Source organism: Haliaeetus leucocephalus, unplaced genomic scaffold, assembly GCF_000737465.1.
Source record: "Haliaeetus leucocephalus isolate CR32 unplaced genomic scaffold, Haliaeetus_leucocephalus-4.0 Scaffold32, whole genome shotgun sequence".
Classification (NCBI taxonomy): domain Eukaryota; kingdom Metazoa; phylum Chordata; class Aves; order Accipitriformes; family Accipitridae; genus Haliaeetus; species Haliaeetus leucocephalus.
This window is the reverse complement of record NW_010972468.1, coordinates 2,255,012-2,277,890: the sequence shown is the minus strand read 5'-3', so window position 1 is coordinate 2,277,890 and position 22,879 is coordinate 2,255,012. Positions and strand designations below refer to the sequence as shown.

Genomic DNA, 22,879 nt, shown 5'->3' with positions numbered 1-22,879 from the left:
AGCTTAAAAACTCCAAGGAAAGAAGACAAAAAAAGGGCTCCCATTACCAATCTTTAACAGGAAGATTATATTTTTTTACTTTAAAGAATATATAGACATAGACATATGCAAAAATATCTTTCCTTCTCTAAACTTTCCTTTCAAATCAAAATTGTGTTTAAAAATAAACAAAATTAACCTATCACATCCAAAAATCAGACCCTTCCAGTCCAGTTCCACCCCATTTAATAGAAATATCTAAGTGAGGAATGGAGATACCCAAGCTTCTTTGCAGTTAATGCAAAAGAGGAACCACAAAGAGGTGAACTATAAAAGGAACTGAATCACCAAGTATAGAAGTATCTCTATATATTTTAATTATATGGGAAGCCTGGGCTTCTACACATCTAACTTGAGTATTTAAAGGTGGCATCCCTCTAATCTTTTATGGGACTCTATTTTTCACTTTATTCAGAACTATTCCTAAGTGAATTGGAGGATAAACAACAGACACTGACAACTCAGTGTTTAGTATCTCCCCAGTAGCAGGATGTGAATCTGAACCTTTCAAAACTATTCCAGGAGCTGAAAAGTCATTTTGGCCTTTAGGAGAATTGATCCCCGTTATATCAAGAGCCCAAGCTATCTTTGTCAACTACTTTACCTTTCCTTACATTGTCCTGTAGAGTCTTCCTTTAAGTTTCCTGTCTGCCCCATTTTCTTTAGTGCCTTTTAGTGAATGTCAAAGTTTTGTCTGCAGATAAATGGCTACAGAACGAGGAAACAGATGACTGTGATGAGCCACTGCTATTTGCAGTATAGATGTTCCTTCTCTGTGGCACAGTTCTCGACTGAGATTGACTATTTTCTTCCTTGCTTGCTGCAGCTCTTTCAGCACTTGAAGGTGCATTCTCCTCTAATTCCTGTCAGACTTGAAAGTGTCCAAAGTACAAGAAATAATCTTTAAATGCAAGTTTTGTTTGATGCAGTTTAAACTAAGGTCAGTGATTAGTGATAAACAAGCACCCTTGGTATAACTCTAGAATAAAATTTAACGGGAGGAATCTAATATTCCAGTATTAACAGGGGAAAAAACACCTCTCCATGTGACATTTTCTAAGATGTTTGACCTTACGTTTTGCTCAATCCAGCAATGGCATAAGGACAAACACCCAGTGACAAAGTAGAATACAATGAATTACACTGCAAAAGAACAGATAACTCCACCATCTCCAGTGTGGAAGAGAACTCTCCTTGCAGATGATTAGCATGTGAATGTCTGCAGCATGGGACCTGGGAGCAGTCGGGCTGGTCTGCATTTTTGATAAGCAGCCTACAGTCACTACACTATTACTGACTTTTTTATGTTGTACTAGTACCTCAGCTCTCAGGGCAGGCTGGAAGGTTTCAATTTTGCTATTTAGAAATACAATGCCTGTTGTAGACAATGTATATTTTAAGTGGGTCATCTATAAAGAAGCTGGAAAAGAGATCGATATGAAGCCAAATGATCAAAACCACACCACGACAGAGCCCTGATCTTGGCAGAAGCTCAGTGCAAGACAGGCCACGGTGGTAGTTTGGCAGAGGGTTGGGCCCAGTTAAACTCTGTTTCTACTTAAATGGCTCCCCTACAACTAACCTGTTAATGGCGAAGAGGTTGCCCTGGTGACAGTGACATCCAATCGTCAGGCACCATGGGAATTTCAGCCAATAAGAAGCAGGTATTCTGTGCACACACTCCCCCTGCCCCCCGACTGATGTGAAGCAGAGAGGTCATGCACACATCAAGTATATCTGTGACTAAATGTGCTTTAGTAGCCAAGCCTAGTTAGTCTCTATGCTCTCAATTAGTTTTCAAACCGAGTGCATAAAGTAGTAACAACCACTTAATATCTGGCAGAGCACATGCCAAAAGTGAATCCATGTAACAGCAGGCAGCACATGGCAGCAGAAAGAGGAGACACCAAAGAGCATATAGGTATATATGTCAAAACAAAAACTAAATCCCAAGAAAAACAAGATTTTAAAGACTTGTTATCATTAGGCAGAAATGGCAACCATTCCCTGCTTGCCAGCTCAACTTTCCCTGACAATAATTTTCCTTGTCCAGGTTTATGTCAATATTAATACTCATTAATTTGATAAACCTGTGATTTCCAGGCTGTTAAAACCAGATTGCACTGAAATAGTACATACTAGCCAACAAAAGAGTGTTAGCAAAACACTGAAAACATTAATTGGCTTCTGTTACCCCATACTCCTGTGAATTTCCCCCCTCTCTTTCCAGCTTCGCCTTCAAAATATTCTTTGGCTGTTCTTTTCCCCTTGTCTGTCTTTTATTGAGTTTTTGTCTTTCAGAGCTTCATTTTTTCTTCTCTGCCCTATTACCATCTAGAGCTATATGGCTTCTACCGTGATGATGACTCACAAATCTATTTTCTCAACCTTGATTTCATTTTCATCCACTATTTCCTGACACATTATAGAGTCATAGAATCGTTTAGGTTGGAAAAGACCTTTAAGATCATCGAGTCCAACCAGCAACCATGCCCACTAAACCATGTCCCGAAGTGCCTTGTCTACACACTTTTTGAATACCTCCAGGGATGGTGACTCAACCACTTCCCTGGGCAGCCTGTTGCAAAGCCTGACAACCCTTTCAGTAAAGAATTTTTTCCTAATATCCGATCTAAACCTCCCCTGCCTCAACTTGCGGCCATTTCATCTCGTCCTATCTCCAGCCACTTGACAGAAGAGACCAGCACCCACCTCGCTACAACCTTCTTTGAGGTAGTTGTAGAGAGTGATAAGGTCTCCCCTCAGCCTCCTTTTCTCCAGGCTAAACAACCCCAGTTCCTTCAGCCGCTCCTCATAGGACTTGTGCTCTAGACCCTTCACCAACTTTGTTGCCCTTCTCTGGACACGCTCCAGCACCTCCATGTCTTTCCTGTAGTGAGGGGCCCAAAACTGAACACAGGACTCAGGTTGTGGCCTCACCAAGGGAACAATCACTTCCCTGCTCCTCCTGGCCACACTATTTCTGATACAGGCCAGGATGCCGTTGGCCTTCTTGGCCACCTGGGCACTCTGCCGGCTCATACTCAGCCGGCTGTCAACCAGCACCCCCAGGTCCTTTTCCGCCGGGCAGCTTTCCAGCCGCTCTTCCCCAAGCCTGTAGCGCTGCGTGGGGTTGTTGTGACCCAAGTGCAGGACCCAGCACTTGGCCTTGTCGAACCTCATACAGCTGGCCCCAGCCCATCGATCCAGCCTGTCCAGACCCCTCTGTAGAGCCTTCCTACCCTCCAGCAGATCAACCCTCCCACCCAGCTTGGTGTCATCCACAAACTTACTGAGGCGGCACTCAATCCCCTCATCCAGATCACTGATAAAGATATTAAACAGAACTGGCCCCAGTACTGAGCCCTGGGGAACACCACTTGTGACCAGCTGCCAACTGGATTTAACTCCATTCACCATAACCCTCTGGGCTCATCCATCCAGCCAGTTTGTTACCCAGCAGAGTACACTTGTCTAAGCAGTGAGACGCCAACTTCTCCAGGAGTATGCCATAAGAGACAGTGTCAAAGGCCTTACTGAAGTCCAGGTAGACAACATCCACAGCCTTCCCCTCATCCACTAGGTGGGTAACCTGGTCATAGAAGGAGATCAAGTTGGTCAAACAGGACCTGCCTTTCATGAACCCATGCTGGCTGGGCCTGATTTCCCCTGATTGTCCTGCACATGCCGTGTGAGTGCACTCAAGATGAACCACTCCATAATCTTCCCCGGTACCAAGGTCAGGCTGACAGGCCTGTAGTTCCCCAGATCCTCCCTCTGACCCCTTTTGTAAATGGGTGTCACACTGGCAAGCCTCCAGTCCTCTGGGACCTCCCCTGTTGTCCAGGATTGGTGATAGATGATGGAGAGTGTCTTGGCAAGCTCCTCCATCAGCTCTGTCAGTACTCTTGGATGCATCCCATCTGGTCCCATAGACTTGTGAGTGTCCAAATGGCATAGCAGATCATTAACTATTTCTTTCTGGATTATGGGGGGTGTATTCTGCTCTCTGTCCCTGTCTTGAAGCTCATGGGGCTGAGTACCCTGAGGATAACTGGTGTCACTATTAAAGACTGAGGCAAAAAAGGCATTAAGTACCTCAGCCTTTTCCTCATCTTCGGTGGCAATGTTCCCCTCTGTATCCAATAAAGGATAGATATTCTCCTTGGCTCTCTTTTTATTGTTAACATATTTGTAAAAACATTTTTTGTTGTCTCTTACAACAGTGGCCAGATTGAGTTCTAGCTGAGCTTTTGCCTTTCTAATTTCCTCTCTGCGTGACCTAACAAGGTCCCTGTACTCTTCCTGAGTTGCCTGCCCTATCTCGGTTGTCCTTTTAATTTTCAGGACTCAGCATTTGAAAACCTGAGCTTTTCTTTTTCCTAACAGTACTCCATTTCCTTCTTCCCTGGTCTACTCATACTAACCGACAGCCATTTGGTCTGTCACTCAGATTCACTGCACTAGAGTGATTATTATCCACTCCTTCCTCCTCTTCAGCCTCCTTAAACCTCAGTTGGCTCTTTTTTGCAACATACACTGGAAAAATCCTTCCTTTAGATACCCACAGGTGTAAATGGAAGTGTCTCATACTTCAATGTCTTCTAAGTCATAATGACAATGTGCCTAGAGGTATTATTTGAAAAAATACCCTTTTGAAGGGTTCTTAAACTTACATATAATATTCTGTACATGATTAAATCTCTAATCTTTGTTTTAGAAAAAGAAATAATGTGTAGCATACATGTTTATTGAATCAGTATCTTCTTCAGAGTAGTTCTTGTTGTATCTTGGTGTTTCATCCTGACTCTCATTTATCTTTTCATTAAAAGTGCCATTTTATTTCATCCCCCTCCCTGCCTGACCATTTAGAACTGTGACAAAAGCTTTTTTACTTAGAAGCAATAGACTCTCCTTTTTTTTTTCCTAAACGTCTAAGTCCTTTAGCAGTTATGTATCACCTACTGTAATGCATTCAAGTTTCATATGTTGGTACAAAAAAACCCCCAAGAATTTAGCTTAATGGATTCAGGGAGGATAAAGTGGACTGTAGAAAAGTAACATTGCAGAGTTTATCTTAGATTACAAGCTTGACAAAGTGTACTTCGTGTTGATAATCTTTAGCAAGTAGATTTTTAGATTTTCAAAAGAAGGAAATATTTCTAATCCAGCAACACCTGCCATCCAGTGGGATTTAATATCATTTTTAGATGTTGCATGTATAGAAGCAGGCACTAATTCCCATTGCAGTTCTAATAACTGTAAAGAACTGTAACTCAGCTCCTGTCACAGAAGCCTGGATACTGTGCAAAAATATATGACTTGGCCCTTATTCTGGATTTGCACATCCATCTGAGTCTACACATTCTACATTCATAACACATTCTACATTCATAACAACTGTAACATAGAGTTTTCTGTTTTCATACAGCTAAAATCATGTACTTCGTGTCTCTATGACAGCTGTCCGTCTTTGATGCTGACACTTTTGCAATATCTACATGCTTTAAAATTTGTTTTATTTTTCACAGTACTACTTAGATAATATCACTTTTCCTATAGCCACCTTTTGGCTTCTTGTTCTCCAATACATGGAAGCAAACTACCCATTTCCCATGAAGGGAGCCTACAGTTTGCCGTACGGGATCAAGGTGTTAACGCTTACCTTTGCTGTGTCAATGAAGCCAGCCTTTGTTGCTCTCTAATTAGCTTTTCACAGATCTTTTTTATTTTCATCTGTTGTTCACTGAAACATCTGTACATGTCCACTGTGACAGTTTATTATAATGTGTAACAAAAATGTTTGTTAAGAGACACATGAAAGCCTTGGCAACAGATAGGAAGTGAACCTAGTAAGACTATTACTAACCTAGACTATTACATGCTAAACAGTGCTATCAAATTGTTTACTTGTGTAAAAATTGTTGATCTGCTGCATCTATTTCTCTCTTATTCTGTTCTTGCAAAGGCCATCATTTTGTCATGTGTTGTTAGAACAGCACAAAAATGTGTACTTACTCTATTGCTACCCTCCATTCCTGTTACTAATAAAATCGTAACAGCAAAAATAAAAACATGCAGTGACATTATGAGCCTCATTGTCTAGTTTGATTCAAAGTATGAAATAAGACATGATTCACCTTGATACCTTTCAAGTCTCAGTAACACTGTAGTTTAGAAGAAGGAAACTGCAATTTAGTTGATAGGAAAACAAAATAACTGGTCTTTAGAAAAACGTCAGTACTTCAACATTTGTGTCAGCTTGAAACATGAATGATTCACATTCTACGTTAAAATATTATAATACAGTAAAAAATATGATCTATAGAGTATTAGATGTTTCTTATTGTATAAAATAATGTAGAACAATACCATTAAGTGATGCATTTTTACTTCCTTAAAATGAAACATTTGCCATTGCAAATTGGGATGATAAAACAATTTACTTTGATAATTTTCTTTCCTGAATGTACTCAAAATGAACATGTTCCTGTGAAATATACTTTCCGACAAAATCTTTCATTAGAAATGTGGATTACTGTGTACCTGTTTAGTAAATAATAATAAATTAAAAATATAAAATATCATTTAATAAAGTTTAGTATAAACTTAGATAAATCAATCAATTTGGAGAAAATTTTCATTTTCTTGAGTTGAACATCTATATATATATATCTGTCTCAGGATTGATGTCTTTTAGGTAAAGTTTTACAGAACAGTTAGTGTGAAATTTAGTACTTCAGTTAAATACACCATAGATTCTGTACAGTGGTCATAGGGTCACAGTCTGAAGTAGCTCATCACTTGCAAATTAGTTTTCAAATTACAGGGTTGATATTTTTGAGATCACCATCCTGAAACAGCAGTTGTTAATACTATAGAACTATGCTCTGAAACAAACTAGGTTCTTTCTTTCATCTAATCATTGTACACACTGTAATTTCTTTCATAAAAATCCTTACACATTTAGTACTTTAGAAAGTCAATAAAGAGGAAAAATAATACATTTGCACGAACACAGATATACATATATGAAACATATACACATATACACACAGGTATGTATGCATGTATTCTTTAATACAAGTATTCTTTAAAGCTAGCATGCAATGAAAATAAATTAAATTAAATTCTGTTTATTATACTGCAGCTATCTCAGATTCTTTTTTAGTTTTTTACCTAGGTGCTGGGAGTTTAGCTGGGACATTCTTGTTTGATTCGTTCTTATTAAGTTGTGCAGCAAAGTGTGATCTGAAAACAAAACAAAACAAAACAAAGCCAGCCTATCAGGCTTGGCTATTGAAAAAGAGGGAGAGAAAAGGGGTTGCATTAGTGAGAGCTAGCAGTTTACTTTCAAGGTAAATTGCATGCATTCAGAGCTGAAAATATTCTCATGAGACTGTCACCTCTGCAAACAGTGCAGTTCAGGCTGGTAGATTTCATGACATTATGCTACATTCTATGCAGTCACATGCCAAAAATATATCATGCCTAATTAATTCAGTACTTTGTAGATACAGTAATTTGGAAATGCTTATGACAACAGCCTCTGGCCAGGATATTCAGAAACACGTTTTTGTCAATATGGCTTGCAGAACTTGTCCCAAAAACTAGGCTGCAAGATGACATATGAGGAAATAAAATTTCTACAGGTGACCTTGAGCCTTTGTATTTTGAACACTTCTTTTCTTCTATGAAAAGAGTATTAGAAGTATTATTCTTATTTTCTATAACATTTCACAGCTATATTATTCTGTTTTAAATGGCTAAAGAGCACAGGAACTTGATGGAAGTAAAGATTGTATCAGAACTTTGTGCTTCTGAAGGCATAGTTTCAAACATGCTTCTTGTATACTTTTTCATGCTACCTTGAAATGTATCCTCCCTTCCTTTTGTTCTATCTCTTTTTTTTTTTTCCAGTTAGTTTGTACCAGATCATTTCTCTGACCTAGTTTACCATGCAGCACCAAATATTTTTTTTTTCCCAGTAGAATGGAGGGCCAAAAAAGGAGGCAGAGTACAACTGGCAATGAACGGTTAAGGAGCAGTATGTGTCATACTGATAGAAAGGGATGAGCAATTGTGTCATGAGAAAATGCTAGTCTTGAATTTGTGGAGTTCAATAAATATAAAGGAGACAATATTCCAAGCAATTTTCAATCCCAAACCTTTATTAAATATAGACTTACTTGAAAAAATGCAGAATGTGAACAAGGGTTTAGTTCTATGTGTGCTGCCTAATTCCAGAAAGCACACACCAGCAGAATTTTGACAAACATTAGACAATCACTTGCAAAGCAGGACCCTGAACCTTTTGTGCAGTCTGAACTGCTACATGAAAGGAGATCTTTGCAGTTTACAGAATACATGACAAGCACAGGAAAGAAGATGTGAAATAAAAAGAATTTCCATGGCACCTACTTTAATTTCTTGTTAATTCGTATCAATTAACACCACTGCTTGCCGAGAATACAAATTACTATAATTTTCTCATAAAGTAATATATTCCTTTGTGCATGGAGTATGTACCTCTGACTGCTCTGCATTCTATTATATTTCCATTCTAACTTACAAACAAAACTTCATTTTGTCACCATTTCATTTGATGCAATGCCTCCTTTGCCTTTTGCTCTTGGAATTAGTCACTTGAAATCCTCCTTGGAATTACATCTCTTGCTCTGCTGCACACTGTGCAAGAACACCTGTCTTGCCAAGAAAATAATAGTAGTCAAGGGCAATTTTCAGGATGATGGGGGTCTGGCCAATTAAAATAAATGGCAAAAAACGTTAAAACCTTGAAAAATTATTTTAGCCAGTTTAGAGATGTTTATCCAAACAATACAGGTTGGAATGTTGATGACAAGTATCACATCTGATTTTTTAAATTTCTGATTCAGAGAACAAAATCATCCAATGCTATTAATGAAATATATTTAAATATTTATCTGAACTCCTTTATTCATCTTTCTCATCCTTTTTGAGAGCACAGAAAGAATGGAAGGGAGCTTATATGAACAAGGAGCTGATAGGATTGGAATGTAATTGTTTTGCTTTATGGTTCAGCAGGCATCCTTCATTTTACAAATGCAGGTACAGTGCTAAAAATGGCTTCTAATAAACACTCAGATCTGACCAGTGCATTAGAGGTATGCTAAGTTAGCAGTAAGAATGTGATAAACTCAAATTGTCTTTCTTTTAAAAAAGAACATTAAAAGAATACATTATTTTTAAAAAATCTCAATAAATAGTATTTGCAGTGAGGTGAGACATATATATATATAGAAATTGTGCCACTGTTTCAAGACACTAAAAGTCTCACTCCATTCTCTTTGTGTTTTGAACATGAGACAATTCAACCATGTGGTGGTTTTGACTGGGTGTTATGGAGTAACATACTGCTGGCCACTGTAACAGGGTCTGACTCTAGGATCCCGCTGAGAATGCCAAGTCCAAGTGAAGGTTTCCAATTAGTCTTTTATTAGTTCTTAGGCTACGGCTCAAGCTGGGTACCTCTGGAGAGGGAGCCTTACCCAATTCACACCTCTCAATTATACCTGCACCACACATCATCCTATCCCCAAGTCCAATCACTTAATTCTGGTCAGTGGTCTCTTGGGTTTGACTGTTGCTGGGGTGGCCTTCTTCTGAAGATACTTCTTTCTCTTGGAATTGTCTCCTTGGTCCTTATCTTCTTAAATCCACTCCCATCTGCTAAATTCAGCTAGTTCTTTGTTAGCAGCATTAATTTTCTCAAAAATGTTTACTCTTGGTCAGCTCTTGCGGCCTATGGCTTCAGCTACTTTAGCTGCTAATGCTAAGCCACTAATGTTAAACATGACTATTCAGAGAGAATACAGTTAATTAAATTTCTTCTATAACACTAAGATAGAGTTAATATTTTCCATAGTAGCTGGTATGGGGCTATGTTTTGGATTTGTGCTGGAAGCAGTGTTGATAACACAGGGATGTTTTCATTCCTGCTGGGCAGTGCTTACCCAGAGCCAAGGGCTTTTCTGCTTCTCCCCCCACCCCACCAGCGAGCAGGCTGGGGGGGCACAAGGAGGTGGGAGGGGACACAGCCGGGACAGCTGACCCCAACTGACCCAAGGGATATCCCACACCATACGACGTCATGCTCAGCACGTAAAGCTGGGGGAAGAAGGAGGAAGGGGGGATGTTTGGAGTGATGGCGTTCATCTTCCCAAGTCACCGTCAGGGATGTGATGGAGCCCTGCTGTCCTGGAGATGCTGAACACCTGCCTGCCCGTGGGAAGTGGGGAATGAATTCCATGCTTTGCTTTGCTTGCGTGCATGGCTTTTGCTTTACCATTTAAACTGTCTTTATCTCAACCCACAAATTTTCTCACTTTTACCCTTCCGATTCTCTCCCCCATCCCACTGTGGAGGGAGTGAGCGAGTGGCTGTGTGGTTGCCAGCTGGGGTTAAACCATGACAAACCATCACTGAAGATCCTGAAAAAGCTAAGTACCACTCAGTTGAAAAACTGCCTATTTATAAGCAAACTTATGAGTTAACATATTTCTACAATTGAAGCTAATACTTGGGACTCAGCATGATCTGAATTAAGTTAAAAACATTAATGGCACTGACAGATGATTCATACTGTCAATACATAGAGGGCACTGATCCATTTTTATGCTTGTGGATCCCTCAGCAATATTTGACATTGTGAGCGCTAGCTCATTTAAGAGATGTGTCAAGTTCAAAGGAGAACATTAATATTATTTGATTTATTTTGGGGGTTGTTATTTGTGTTCACACTGTGGGAAAAGTGTGTAATTTTCTCTATGCCTTTACAATTTTGGTTCTTTGATCATCCAGCCAGGATAAAATATGGTTCCTTCTCAATGGCTCCTTCCTAAAGGTGCCTTCCCAATGGCCCACAGAGGCTGTTTTCCAAAAGAAAGTGCACATCCAGGTTTAATCCCTGTCTTCAGCAAGACATACAACTGTGAAGTGTTGGACCCTGGGTCTGTGTTGTATACCGTGACATACACATGAGTTCCAACTTACATTCAACCAATACTTTCAGATTGCTTTGATCCCTGTTTTACCACAGTTTTCTCATCTCCTGACTATCCACTCTGTACAGAGATTAGTTTGAACTCGGTTCGTATGTTGACTTGGACTGCACTATGGACTGCATTTAATATTTCTTTTCAGAAGGAAATGGGAGATTGACAGAAATATCTGCTTGTCGTTCCCCAACCCTTCCTTGGGCTGGGAGGAAATGTTTTCCTGAATGAAGAATAACTTGATGAAATTCAGCCTCAGAAATACAGAGATGAGGAGAAGAGCTTTGGAAACCTCACACTGATAGTGAAGCCTTGTTTTTTTCAGGTACAAAATCACAAAAATTAACCAGTTCAGTTCCTTCTTTTCAGAATACACCTGTATTCCTTGGTGATCATAATGTCCTACACATTCCATCTTTTCCAGCTGTCTACAAGTCTCCATCCTAGCCAGCAATATGCCTCCAATCCATCAAGCTTCAACCAGTCCAGTATATCTTCCTAGCAAAAAAAAATAAATAGAAATATATTTCTTTTTTCCTATTCTCTGCTTTCCACATAATTTTAAATGAAGTTATAAAGGTCCTTACTGCCATGGTTCTGGGACTAAGATAGGTAAAAACAAAATCACAAAACCAGAAAATAGTTGAGGCTAGAAGGGACTTCTGGAGGGTCATCTAGTCCAACCCCTCTTACTCAAGCAGGGCCACCTAAAGCTGGATCCCCAGGACCATGTCCAGACAGCTTTTCGGTATCTCCAATGAGGGAAACTCCACCAACTTCCCAGGCAACCTGTGTCGGTGCTCAGTCCCCCACAGTGGAAACAGCATTTCCTGACGTTCAGATGGAACCTCCTGTGTTTCAGTCTGGGCCCATTGCCTCTGGTCCTGTCACTGGGCACCACTGAAAACGGCCTGGCGCTGTCTTCCCTGCATCCTCCCTTCAGGTATTTATGGACATTGATGAGATCCCCCCCTGAGCCTTCTCTCCTCTGGGCTAAACAGTCCCAGCTGTCTTAGCCTTTCCTCTTATAAGAGATGCTCCAGTCCCTTCACCATCTCTGTAGTCCTTTGCTGGACTCTTTCTATGTCTATTCTGTACTGAGGAGGCCAGCACTGGACACAATACTCCAGGTGTGGCCTCACCAGTTGAGATAAAAGTGAGCTTCTTTGCAATAGCTGTGGTCAGTCACATCCTGTACTATGCCCTGACCCTCATGGCCCTTGCCCATCTCCTCTGAGCCTTCTTCCATTTTAGGAGTTTATCCAGTGAGTCACATTCTACCTCTAGGGGTTTAGTCAGTCACAGGGGATCCCTCTGGATGGCAGCAGGACCCTCTGGCGTATCAGCCACTCCTCCCGGTTTTGTGTCAACAAACTTGCTCAGGATACATTCTGCCCCATCATCCAGATCATTAATGAAGATGTTAAACAGGATTGGAGCCACTATTGACTGCTGGGGTACACTGCTAGTCACTGGTCTCCAACTAGACTTTGTGTAGATCACTACTCTCTGGGCCTGGCCGTTCAACCAGTTTTCAATCCACCTCACTGCTCATCCAGGCTGTACATCAACAGCCTCTCTATGAGCATCATGTGAGAGACAATGTCAGAAACCTTACTGAAGTCTAGGTAGAGAGTATCCATTGCTGTCCCCTCATCTATCAAGCCTGTCATTTCATTGTAGAAGGCTATCAAGTCAGACAAGCATGATTTCCCCTTTGTGAATCTATGCTGGTTATAGACTAGTAGTGTTGGTCATAGACTTATGGAATCATAGAAAAATTAATGCTGGAAAACATCCCTGGAGGTTATCTGGTCTGATGTCTAGTTCAAAGCCAGATGAGCTTCAAAGTTGGATCAGGGACAGTTGGCTGATGGCCTTGCTCATCTGTGTTTAGAAAATATTCAAGGATGGAGCTATTACAAGCCTTCCTGGAAAATACTCTAGTGCTTAGTCATTCTTATTGTGAAGAACTGGAATTTTGTTTATTACAATTTTTGACCATATTCTTGTGTCTTCTTCTCTGCACCTCTGTGGCAAGTCTAGCCTTTTCTGTACTATAACCCTCTAGGCAGTAGAAGGCCATGATTAAGTCTTCCTTGAGCCTTCTTACATCCAGTCTAACCCAATCCCTCATATGAAATGTGCTTCAGCTCCCTAATCATTTTATGTATTGGGGGGCCCACAACCGGAGATAGTGCTCTAAGTGAGGCATCACAAGTACCAAATAAAGATAAAGAATCCCTTCCCTTGATCTGCAATGTATGCTTTTGGTAATATAGCTCTGTAAGTGGTAAGTTTTCACCACCAAAAGGATGCACTGCTGACTTATGTCTGACTCACAGCCCACCAGGACATCCATGTTCTTTTTTGCAGAGACTGATCCTTAAATCAGCCCTTAGTCTGTACTGTTGCAAGTTATTCTGTCTTACCTGCAGGACATGGAATTTTTCTTTGCTTACTCAAGAAAAATGGAGGAAAATAAAAAATCTGAAGCAATGGGAAAGTACACTGAAAAATAAGGAAAAGTTCAAAACAAGTAGAAAAGCAAATGAAGAGATAAGCTATTGAATACATGAGCTAATGAGAACAGAAGAAACAAAAAATAAAAACACCTGGGATGATTTCAGGAAAGGAAAAGAAATACATTACTCTATTCTGTGTAGTCTCTAGACTTCCTAGACTGTTTTCAGGAACAGGAAAAAAATAAGAAAAGAAGAAAAAAAGCTAAAAAAGAGAAGTCACTTTCTTTCATATTGTTCTTCTACTTGAAAGAAAGTGGTAGAAGATGGGAGAAGTAACAAACCATGGAGAAGTCATACTGCAAGAAAGGAAATGACCAAAGTGAAAGAATGGACAAATATAATTAGGAGGAAAAAGAAAGGAAAAACTTTAGGAAAAGGTGGATTTGACATTCAGATTACTGACATAAGATGGGTTTGACCTTTAAATTACTGAATTTATGTTTTAGTTATCTCTGCATTGTGCTTAGCTCTAAGGGAAATTTTACATTTTAAAACACTTTGGTCAAGAATCCGTCAAGAAGAACTATTTATGTACCCAAAGAAAAACAACAGCCTTTTTGTTAAAAATGTATTTTTTTTTCTGAATTTGTACATTGTAACTACCAACAAGGAACTAACCTGGTGCTGGAGTTAATCATGGAGGGTTTTGAGGAAGTACTTTTTGAGATTTCTCAGAACAGCGGTTTAGATTTCTGTCAATATGGTCCTTGTTAAATTACATTGCACACATGCTGTATCACATTTAGTTAGTTCCAATGTTGTGAACAATACCAAGGCAAATGATATTTAGATTTTATATACACTGATGATATATATGATTTTTTATTTGCTTGGTTTTGCAAATGCAGAGATCAGGAATGCAGCTAGGTAAATTCCTTCTTTATGCTTTTTCTTCTCTTAATTCTCTAAATAAAACAGAACAAATAAAAAACAAACCTAGAAAATCCTCGGATGTTTGAAGGAAAATAACTATGTAGAGTACATTATGGTTAAACAATCTGGCATTTGCAGCAAGCAAGCTTATGAACCTGCCAGCCTTTAAGTTACAACCCAGCTTGAATTTACATTACCTTGAAGCATTTCTCAAGCAATACAATACTAGTTCTATACTTTGGGGGTGGGTTATAATAAAGAATATACCCATGTAACATTATGTAATATTGTGTTTCATTCTGTCTAGTAGGGTCTATAAAAGTTACTTATTTGAAAGAACATTGCAACCATATTTAAATAACAGTATAGTTTCAAAGATTGAACAGTTCTGAAGACTTACTGGAAAATCCAAAGGTTGTCCAAGGTTGCAACTAAATTAGTTTAGACTCAGTGCCTGAACTGAAACTTTGAAAGTTCACACTGCATATACATCACTAGATAATTTCTTTTCTACTGTTATATAAGTTAATAATCAGATTAATATAAGAATTACTTAATTTAATTTGTCTGTCTTGGTTTCTTTAATTTAGATCCCAAGTCTTTAATTTTGCACTCACAGAAAAAAAAAGGCAAGGAAAAAAAAAAAAAAAGATGAGCAAATAAACAACCATGTTCTTTGCAGCCCCTGCTTCTTTTATCCCTTTTCTTTTTATCATTGTGGTGGGTGACCTTGACTGGCTGCCAGATGCCCACCCAGCTGCTCTCTCACTCCCCATCCTCAACAGAACAGTGGGAGAAAATACAATGAAAAAGTTTGTGGGTTTAGATAAAGAGAGGGAGATTGCCTACCACATGGGCAAAACAGACTAAACTTGGGTTTGGGGAAAATTAATTTCATTCATTGCCAATTAAAAGTGTAGGATGGTAAGAAACAAAGACAAAACTAAAACACCACCTTCCCCCATCCCTTTTCCAGGCTCAACCTCACTCCTTTGTTCCCAGCCCCTCTACTTCCTCGCCCATGGGCAGTGCAGGCAGGATGGGGAATGGGGGATTGGGGTCCCTCCATAACAGTTCTTCTCTGCTGGTCCTTCCTCCTGACACATTTCCCTTGCTCCAGCATGGGTCCTTCGCACAAGCTGCAGTCCTTCAGGAAATATTCAACTGCTCCAGCATGAGGTCCTCCACAGGCTGCGGTGTGGATATCTGCTCCAACATGGTCCTCTCCGTGGGCTGCTTGGAAATAACCTGCTCCACCGTGGTGTCTCCCACAGGCTGCAGGGGAATCTCTCCTCCAGGAGGTACCCGGAGTACCTCCACCTCCTCCTCCCCTGACCTCAGTGTCAGCAGCGTTGTTTCTCACATTTTTTTTTCCCTCACTGCATGCAGCGTTTTTTTACCCTTTCCTGAGCACATTTTCCCCAAGGAGCCAGCGCCTTGTCTGTGGGGCCGAGCGGTGCCCTGGGGTGGGCGGGTTGGAGCTGCCAGCACCTGGGCACCTGCGACCAATACAGTCAACATATTAAAGTGAAAAAAACCCTTAATAAAATCTAAGATGAGACAAACAAATAAGATAGGATATTGGTACTATGATGGCAAAGCAGGACAAAATTTGCATTAGTCAAAATGGATCCCATTGACCTCTGCTGATTAATTTCTTCTATGGTTTTGCAATTGTGTTAAAATAGATCTGATGCAATGATAGCCCCAGTAAAAGTACCCAGTTAAGAGTCTAATTAATCAAAAAGGGGAAAGGATAAGATTCATTGCCTTTATCAATAGCTATTTAAATTTAAAACCTTAAAAAGAAAACTAATCACACAGACTCCTTATGTAGTTTATGGGGAAAAAAAAGAAAAAGAAAAAAGGAACAACAGCAAAAAAGCAATTCAAAGATTGGGTGATTCAGCCCTCAAAGCTGACCTCTCTTGTTCTGTTGATTATGAGTGAATCTGCGTATTCATATTCTAATACACTTTATGACTATTACCATACCAAAATAAGCTGTTCATCTTGTTCTTTCTTTTCTTTTTTTTTTCCTTGTCCCTTTTTAGTTGTTTCATTCATTTTTGTTCAGCTGTAAAATATTTAATAAGTACTATTTTCCTCATAATTAATTGTGCTGTTCTTACAAGAAGGACATATTAGTCCCTGATCAAGATTGTGGAGTCTCCCCAAGACACAAATAATAAATTTTACTACATCTCCATACATAGAGTCTGAAAAATATAAGTGGTAGGTACTCCTTTCAGGTTTTTCATTAGCAAGAAACCAGCTTTTTCAGGGATTGCCCTGTACTTTTGTTGAGACTGGATACTAATGTTGTAATTTTTAAGATTTATTTCTCACTATCATAACAAAAACATTACATTGTGTGTACAACACAACACAACTAATGAAAAATTTCTTCTTGCGTCCAGCACAAAAGCATGATTTTTAGGAAGTGAAATTTCAGTCTTTCAAGGGCTTTAAAGATTTTGTTTAGTGAAGAACCCAACATTAGCATACCTGACTTACTTGTGACTTTAAATCTTGTGACTTTAGACTTTTTGAATTTAGATAACTTCCCATAGTAATATAACCACTTACATGAATTGTTCTGGGGAACTCACTTGTAATTGAAAGAGATTTGTACGTCACTTCCTTTCATAACTTATCTTTTCCTTAAAATGTTTGCTGGTTGATCTTTTTTAGGTTTTATTTTTATTCTATGTTTTATTGCAAGATACTGTTCTGCACAATCTAAGTTTGAGATCATGTAGAACAATACATATATGTTATTGGTAAGAAGTCAATCTACAAATTTGATGGATAGAACGTTTTCTCGAGTGCTGAACATTTTTTTTTCTTTTCTATTACTTTGTGTACTGCAAACTGAATTTAATATCTGAAGCATTGAACAGTACACAGATTCAGCACAGTTCCTTCAGTTGAAAGCTTTGGCAGAGCCTGCTTTAAAATACATCCAATAACAAGCTCATATTATCTAACTTTATGCAATGTAGCTTTAGCGTGTATACGCTTCTGACATGATTCAGTCCATTGCTTTTTTCCTTAATTCTGTTTTGAAGGTGCTGAATGTTTTCCATAGGAAGTAACATAAATAAATACCATGCCATTTTAGTTATTCTTCACCTATATTAGTGAGAAAAGTAAGACAATTTGATATAACCTGCCTGGAGATCTTTCAGTGGTTAAGGTAAAAAGCATTTATAAAGAAACTAAATGAGATTTTTTAAGTGAACAAAACTAGTTTTTCATAATAGCATAAGAATTATGTTTTCACAGGACGATCCTGCTACACAGATGCCAAGAACTCGTATGGATTATTAAAACACAAATGAACTTTTAAAACTCTATAATGATCTATACACTACAAAAATGTTTAAATGAAAATAGAAAATTAAATTTAAAAGCATTACTTCATGAACATCAAAGCTAAGGATGAAGCCAATTTAAGAGTTTATTACCTCTGAAATAACTTACCAAGTAATTTCTTTCTCAAAATCTGTAATGTGGGGAACTGCTCTTTGCAGAGCCCAAACATGATTAAGTGAGTGAATAAGGACTCTACATGCTCTTTTCCACCCCACCTGGAGATGTGTTGTAAGCCCAGGTTGTTAACAAGAATAGAGTTTGTCCCTAGTAGTTTCCTCTTTTGTATAGGCAGTTAGGAAGTAGATGAGGTGAGGAATGAGTCATGCCCTACTACAAAAGGGGTAGTAACTTGTTATTACTAAAGGTCAGCAGAAAAATTACACTTACTGTTGATCCTATGGTTGCTCTATTCTATACTGTAGAGATGCTTAAATGACCTCATCACCCAGAATCTAAAAATAGGACTCAGCATCTAAAAGCTTTTAAATGAGGATTTTATCATGCAAGGTATGTCTACAATGCATTAAGAACTAATGATGATCTTGAGTAAGATCAGTTGCCCACACATTGGGTGTCTAATGCCATTCAAGTTGTCATAGACATGGTGACCTGGCCATGGGAGTAGCAGTTATGACAGAAGATCTACAGGAGGTCCATCTGGTATGACAGACAGAAGCCTAGAGCATCTGAAATAGCACTAGGCTCCAATTTCAGGCAACTAAATACTAATCGTAGTCAAAAGAGCCAGTGTTGCCTGTCCAGTTCCTCCTAATATTGACATTTATATATGGCAGCTCATTGAGTGTCATTATCTGTAAGACTGATTCTACAAGAAGGGGCAGAAGGAGGATCCAGGGAACTACAGGCCTGTCAGTCTGACGTCAGTGCTGGGGAAGGATATGGAGCAGATCATTTTGAGTGCCATCACACGGCATGTCCAGGACAACCAGGTGATCAGGCCCAGTCAGCACGGGTTTATGGAAGGCAGGTCCTGCTTGAGTAACCTGGTCTCTTTCTATGACCAGGTGACCCTCTTAGTGGATGAGGGAAGGGCTGTGGATGTTGCCTACGTAGACTTCAGTAAAGCCTTTGACACCATTTTACACAACATTGTCCTGGAGAAACTGGCTGCTCATGGCTTGGACAGGTATGCCCTTACTGGGTGAAATAGTGGCTGGATGACTGAGACCAAAGAGTTGTGGTGAATGGAGTTAAATCCAGCTGGCGGCCGGAAGTGGTGTTCCCTAGGCCTCAGTATTGGGGCCAGTTCTGTTTAATATCTTTATCATTGGCACAGGCTGCCCAGGGAAGTGGCTGAATCACCATCCCTGGAGGTGTTTAAAGGACATGTAGACGTGGTGCTTAGGGACATGGTTTAGTGGTGGACTTGGGGGTGTCAGGTTAACAGTCTGACTTGATGATCTTAAAGGTCTTTTCCAACCTAAATGATTCTATGATTCTGTTGCAATTTGAAACTTGAGATCATTTTGAAATCAATTTCATATCAGAGGTTCATGCTCCATGCGGATGCCTCAGGTACTTTAACGGTCTCAGATACAAAACCTTTTAGCTCACTGAATCCAGACCAAGAATCTCATAATTTTTCCCCCTCGAAGAATTTAAAAGAACTTCCACCTGCACTCTGGTAACACCACATAAAAGACTGGGCATCTGGTGCCAGTATGGGCCCATTTGTGTAATATCAGCACTAGTGGGCAGAGTAAGTTCCAGTGCCTCAGTCAGTGTGAATTCTTACCTCTTCACAACTAGTGACAAGAGAAGGGGGAAAGAGAAAGAAAATGTGGTAATAAAAGGAAAATGTGCCAACCCCTAAAGACAAACAAACAAACTAACAAGGAAAAACAAATTAAGTAGAAGAAAGGAGTGATGAAAAGGCACATCAATCACTACCTCCTCTCTACAAAGTTCATATTTCTTCTAATAGTACCAGTTTCATCAAAGCCATATCCAAGTTATTGAAAAACATTAGAAGGATCACTGTTGCTTATGTTTCTCTGATAAAATCTCCAGGTTTTTTATTTCCTTGAATGAGAATTTGGAAATGACTTGTTTTGGCACAGAATGAAGTCAAATGAAGATAGTATAAGCACTGAGCATGAAATACTGGTCTGGAAATTATTTTAACTTAGTAGGAGCTATCAGGAGTGCAGTGATCCCCCAAATTGACAAAGGTCTGGATAACCATAAGGAAATGTTAATGCTCTGCATACCAAATATGCACATTCATGCATGCACCACAGCCACAAAACGTGCCAATATGACATTTGCTTTTGTGAGAGAGGGATGGGCTAATAAGCTTAAATGTATTAGGTAGGATGCCAAACCACAGATAGGATTTTGCTTTATTGCGTGGATTCATATCTATATGACTTTTCATTATTTTTCCCCATTTCATATTTATAATTTACTTTTATTGTATATAGCTATTTATTTTTAACTTGTTCTAATAAATCCCTCTATAAGCTGTATATAATTGATACTATTGTTGGTATTTGAAAAAAAAGCTGATACTTGTTTTTTGTTTCCAAGCCATTCTTACTTTCTCTGTGTGTGTGTGTTATTCTGGTTTATACCTTTGAAGTGATTGTCATGTAAAGAAAGATATGACATGATACATGTAATTAGCAAAATGAAATTAGCACAGGTTGATGCTGACTACATTGTCTTTATGTAATGTTTAGATGCATATCAATTTGTTTTTCAAGATGCATTAAATTCCAGCTGCTTTTAGACATTGTTCCAACTAAAATATATCATGTTTGATACATATTGTTCATTATTTAATGCTTCATCTACTGTTTTGCAACTGTTTGATGATTTTTTTGTAAAATAAAAAATGTTATTAGTGCAGTTAAAAGTTTAACTTACATGTTTTTGTCATATGTTACTAATTTCAAAAATCTACTTTTATTTATATGAAGATGAAAATTACTATATTTTCTTGCAGGGAAAATGTTTTCTAATTGCTCTATTTAGAATCATAGAATCATAGAATAGTTTTGGTTGGAAGGGACCTTTAAAAGTCATCTAGGCCAACCCCCTTGCAATGTTCACAGACATCTTCAACTAGATCATGTTACTCAGAGCCTCGTCCAACCTGACATTGAATGTTTCCAGGGATGGGACATCTACAACCTCTCTGAGCAATCTGTTCCAGTGTTTCACCACCATTGTTGGAAAAATGCCTTCCTTATATCTAGTCTGAATTTACACTCTTTTAGTTTAAAACCACCACCCCTTGTCCTATTGCAACAGGCCCAATTAAAAAGTCTCACCTTTCTCAACCTGCTGGCCACTTTCCTTTTTATACAGCCTGGGATACAGTTGGCTTTCTGGGCTGTGAGTGCACATCATCAGCTCATGCCCAGTTTTTCATCCACCAGTTCCCCCAAGTCCTTCTCCTCAGGGCTGCTCTCAATCCCTTCATCCCCCAACCTGTATTGCTACCAGGGGTTGTCCCAACCCAGGTGCAGGACCTTGCACTTGGCCTTGTTGAACCTCATGAAGTTCACATGGGCCCACTTCTTGAGCATGTCCAGGTGCCTCTGGATGGCATCCCGTCCCTCAGGTGCATCAACAACACCACTCAGCTTGGTGTTGTCTGCAAATTCATTGAGGGTGGACTCAATCCCAGCATCTATGTCCTTGATGATGTTAAACAGTACCAGTCCCATTACAGACTGAGGTGTCCCTGAGGGACACCACTCATCACTGATCTCCATCTGGACATTGAGCCATTGACCACTACCCTCTGGATGTGACCATCCAACCAATTCCTCATCCACCAAACAGTCCACCCATCAAATCCATATCTCTCCAGTTTAGAGAGAAGAATGTTGTGGGGTAGGTACCGTGCCAAAGGCCTTACAGAAGTCCACATAGATGATATCCATAGCTCTTCCCATGTTCACTGATGTAGTCACTCCATCCTAGAAGGCCACTCTGTTGGTCAGGCAGGACTTGCCCTTGGTGAAGCCATGCTGGCTGTCTTGAATCACCTCCCTGTTCTCCATGTGCCTTAGCAGAGATTCTAGGAGGATCTGTTCCATGATCTCCCCAGATCCCGTGAGGCTGACAGCTCAATAGTTCCCAGGGTCCTCCTTTCTACCCTTTTTTAAAATGGGTGCAATGTTGCCCTTTTTCCAGTCACCAGGGACTTCATCTGACTGCCATGACTTTTCAAATCTCATGGAGAGTGGCTTGGCAACTACGTCAGCCAATTTCCTCTGGACTCTGGGACGCATCTAGTCAGGTCCCATAGACTTATGTACATTCAGGTTCCTCAGGTGGTCACCAACCTGATCTTCTCTTCCAGTGGGAGGGACTTTGCTCCCCCATTCCCTGCCTTGCAGTCCATCCACTCGAGAGGTGTGGGAAGAGAGGTTTCCAGTGAAGACTGAGGCCAAAAAGTTGTTGAGTACCTCAGACTTCTCCTTGTCTGTTGTTACCAGTTTGCTAGTCATGTTCATCAGGGGGGTACACTTTCTTTGACCTTCCTTTTCTGGCTGACATACCTGTAGAAGCCCTTCTTCTTCTTTGTGTCCCTTGCCAAGTTCAGCTCCATCCGTGCCTTGGCCTTCATGACCCCATCCCTACACAACCGGGTAACATCCCTATACTCTTCCCAGGATACCTGATTTGAAATAGATAGGTTACCAATTTAAATTAGATTTCCTGTAATGACAATATTTGTGATAAATTAAGTAAAGAAACAAGGTTTTGGAAAAGTGACTATATGACTACAGGAAAGGTAACTAAAATAGAGGCACAACAGAGTTTTTCTAAAGCCACTATTATGCTATCTAGAGCTAGCCCTTAAATAAGTGTTGCCGGTGTATTGGGTGTCAATGTCAAGGCACTGGCAGCAGGGGTGGTCTCTGTGAGGAGAGGCCAGAGGCTGCTGGCTGGAACCGGACACAGCTGGTTCTGGCCAGTTCCAGCCAGTTTCAAAGGACACAATGCAAGACACTTGTGATGTCAACAGCCAAGCACCTCGAGGAAAACATA

General features: G+C 39.7%; 1 pseudogene; it reads right to left on the bottom strand.

Annotated features, from left to right (window-relative positions):
* Positions 1 to 13,236: 13,236 nt before the first annotated feature.
* On the bottom strand, positions 13,237 to 22,454 carry LOC104837515 (annotated as a pseudogene).
* Between the last annotated feature and the right edge of the window lie 425 nt (positions 22,455 to 22,879).